The sequence below is a fragment of the Lissotriton helveticus genome, chromosome 6 (genome assembly GCF_964261635.1).
Source record: "Lissotriton helveticus chromosome 6, aLisHel1.1, whole genome shotgun sequence".
Classification (NCBI taxonomy): Eukaryota; Metazoa; Chordata; class Amphibia; order Caudata; family Salamandridae; genus Lissotriton; species Lissotriton helveticus.
In genome coordinates this window covers 499,525,696-499,528,918 of record NC_136067.1, presented here as the reverse complement: position 1 = coordinate 499,528,918, position 3,223 = coordinate 499,525,696, and the positions used below count along the sequence as shown (strand labels likewise).

Genomic DNA, 3,223 nt, shown 5'->3' with positions numbered 1-3,223 from the left:
GCAGGAAAGTGCCATGTCTACCCCTCTCCCTTGCACCACTGCACCATTAGGCAGTCGAGCACCATGCACATGCGTTTACACTATGGTGCAAAGGTGTCTAGCTTAGATTTTTTACTGGAAGGGCCCCCTTGCAGTACAAAAAATACTATGCCTAGAAAAACCTGAAAACTTTTCCCATGTGGATGAGTGTTGTAACAAATACCAATTTGCTCTGGTTTATAAATCCTGAAAAGATTGTGTGTCAAGTCCGCATTATAAAGCTTAAGCAAACCAAAAACAATACTTCCATAAATCTGGTCCCAATTATAACATCAATATTCTCCTACTCTGGAAAGATTATTTTTTAAACTCTACTGTGAGATGGGTTCACTGTACAAAATAAATCTTCGAAAGATTCCTTCTGGCTAGCTTTGTGCTTTAGCAAGACCATATGCATACAAAAGTTGTGGCTTCAACAATGTTATATTTTGCATTCAGATAAGATTAACAACTTGGGCAGCTACTCCCATACTCCTGACTCACTGGGACTTGCCTTACTTTGAGGTACAGAGCATTAGCTGAAGCGGTTTAATGTGGTGACCAGTGGCAAAAGACTGAAAAAAGTAATAATTAAATGAAAAAGCATCAAAGGGGATGTGTTAAGATGTAATTTTATTGATCTAAAACACACCTGTGGCCTCATAGGAGCCAGGATACTGAACAAGAGAACATAGAGAAAGTCCAGGACACTGTTCAAGAGGGGAAAAATGCCAGAATAATACAAAAAGAACAAAAAGGCTTAATGAAAGCCAGCAACTTCAATTTTTGTTTTTAGATTCAGAGTTTTCTTTAGTCCTCTTCCAGTATTGCAAATCTTTATAGCCAGCTTCCTTCTCATAGTTCTGTTTTCCAGTGATGGCCAGCCTTTATCCGTGCACATAGACTTCAAAGAGTCTGGAGGAAAAAGAAATTAACATACATCAGTATCATGTTAACACCACTATTTTAGGTTTTTAATAGGACGGGGCTGCCTTTAAAATATTCCAATCCATTTATTTCATATAGTGTGCCCGATGAGATATGCTTACAAGGGTTCATAAGTTTAACATTAAGGTTACTTGGTCAAAGAGGTATGGTGAGAGCAAGGCATCGAAGAAGAGGTAGGCAGGAGGTAAAGAAGACTCACCTGTCCAAGTGAAGAAACTGCTGCTGTTCACCAGACGCTGTCACACTTCCTCTGCAAACAGAAAGCAATCAATACCAGATTTCATTTACAAAACCATCATGGAGGCAGCCATGTTGAGCCTGAACTCTACTTACAGTATTCTTATTTGGAAAACAGTCTAAAGAAATACCATACTGACCAGAAATCCAAATAGGAGCTTACAACCAAATGCTAGGAACTGATCTAATTATTGGGAGAGCTGAAATTAAATCCCAACTCAAGGTTATGCGCCAGATTTGCATGTCATTTGTAGCACAAATTCTCAATGAGTTACAACCCCTCCCCCATTGCTCTTTTGCAGACGGCTGTTAGTTAAGTGTGAAGGAGTCTGTGTACAATAATATGATCCAGGACCACATATGCAAACATATATTTTAACACTGTATGTATATTCATGTATTTTCATAGTCCTAAATCAATCAGAGTGCAAATTGTGCCAGTAGTGGCTGGGTGTGGTTCTGCTTGGGCAACAGAATCCCCCAATACCAGTTGACAAGTGCAACAGAGCCATGAGGCCATGCTTAGTAAGAGCAAGGCAAGTTTGTCCCATGGCACTTTTCACCGCCATGCGGAATGGGACACTAACCACATAACTTAATGGACTCATGGTTATAAGGAAGAGGGCACAACTCTGTGATCCAGACCATGACAATGGATATATAATGTCAGGTCACCAGTTGCTATTCCTTTTTTCAGGTTGTAAGTTGGTTAGTCTTACTGGTTGAGAAAAACTTGGGGTTCACTATATATTAGCACATGGACATACGTTTACATTTTTGCCAAGGTAGCATGAGAAAGGTAATGTTATTGCTGCAAGAGTTCAAATATTTTTGTAAGACTAAATCTCAATGCACAGCCAAGGTTGCAGTGGCTTTCACATGGCCAACTAATGGTGCAGGTCAGAAATAGACGTCTAACACATCCAGAGACACGAGAGAGATATCCTGTGTGTTCTTTTCCAGCTTGGGGAAGTGATAAGTTTGGCAGTTAACAGTTGACTGATTCAATGTTGTCCCTTTACAGTTGCATGGCTGTGGCACCAAGCCCCTTCACCACTCATTCAAACAAATATGCCTCTGGAAATACTATCAGTGCAGAGTGATAGCTTTCCAGGATACCAGTGATCTATCTGTTCCATAACTATCAAAGCATTTCAAATTTGTTGAACAAGGATCCATTCTACAACCTTCTTTCAGCATATAAAACAGGTAATACTGAAGATGGACATATTCTATGACACAAAAGCTGGTTCACTAAAAACAAGGCCCTAAACACCCAGTATTAGACAGAACAAGGCTCAAGGAGAGCAGGGTGCAGGCATTGTCAGTCACGCCCACTCCTACTGCAGACAGGGAGATGGGTGGAGTCAAAGTGCGGATAAATTGGTCAGTCCGTGACAAGAATGTGGTTTGCGTTCAGTCACAGATCTGCCTAGCATTTCCCGCATTCCCTTTGTGTTGTCGACTTACCTGCTCGGTCCTGTTGTCCTTCAGTCGGGAATTCGTGGTACTTTGATTGGACGTCTCTGACATGTTACGGCTCCGACACGCGGGTCTTCCTCTTACAGTTCGTTGATCTCTTCTTCCAGGTTCCTGTCCTGGTCTTTGCTGCAAACACCATGACTTTGACCCCGTAATATCCCCAGGCTATCACTGCTCAGCGCTGCCACAAACACCATCTGTGAGCAACACAACGTCCCACGCTGTCACTGTTGGTGCACGTCATCGTTAGGCCCCCAGTGTCACTTACTGAGCTCTGCAGCAGTGCCATCTCAGGCCCCACACTATCACTGCAAGGGCCTCTCTTGAATGCACCATCACAAGGCACAATACAAGAACTGCTGGTTCTGTTGCACCCGCTCTGCAGATGAGGGCCTCCCCTTCCTTGTCATGCTTTGACCCCTCTCCCTCCGCCCACTCCCACCCCCCCTCGTGACACCCCTCCTGATACCTTCACATCGCCTCAGCTTCCTCCTGACTAATTGAAGCATATGCTTTTCGCTGCGTAGGAGGCATTTTA

The 3,223-nt window shown here is 43.0% G+C and overlaps 1 long non-coding RNA gene across 1 annotated transcript; it reads right to left on the bottom strand.

Annotated features, from left to right (window-relative positions):
* Positions 1–679: 679 nt before the first annotated feature.
* On the bottom strand, positions 680–2,793 carry LOC144761418 (uncharacterized). Its single transcript, XR_013595711.1, has 3 exons — positions 2,674–2,793; positions 1,166–1,216; positions 680–933 (listed from the first exon to the last, which is right to left on the bottom strand). It is a non-coding gene; the product is annotated as an uncharacterized LOC144761418 (long non-coding RNA).
* Between the last annotated feature and the right edge of the window lie 430 nt (positions 2,794–3,223).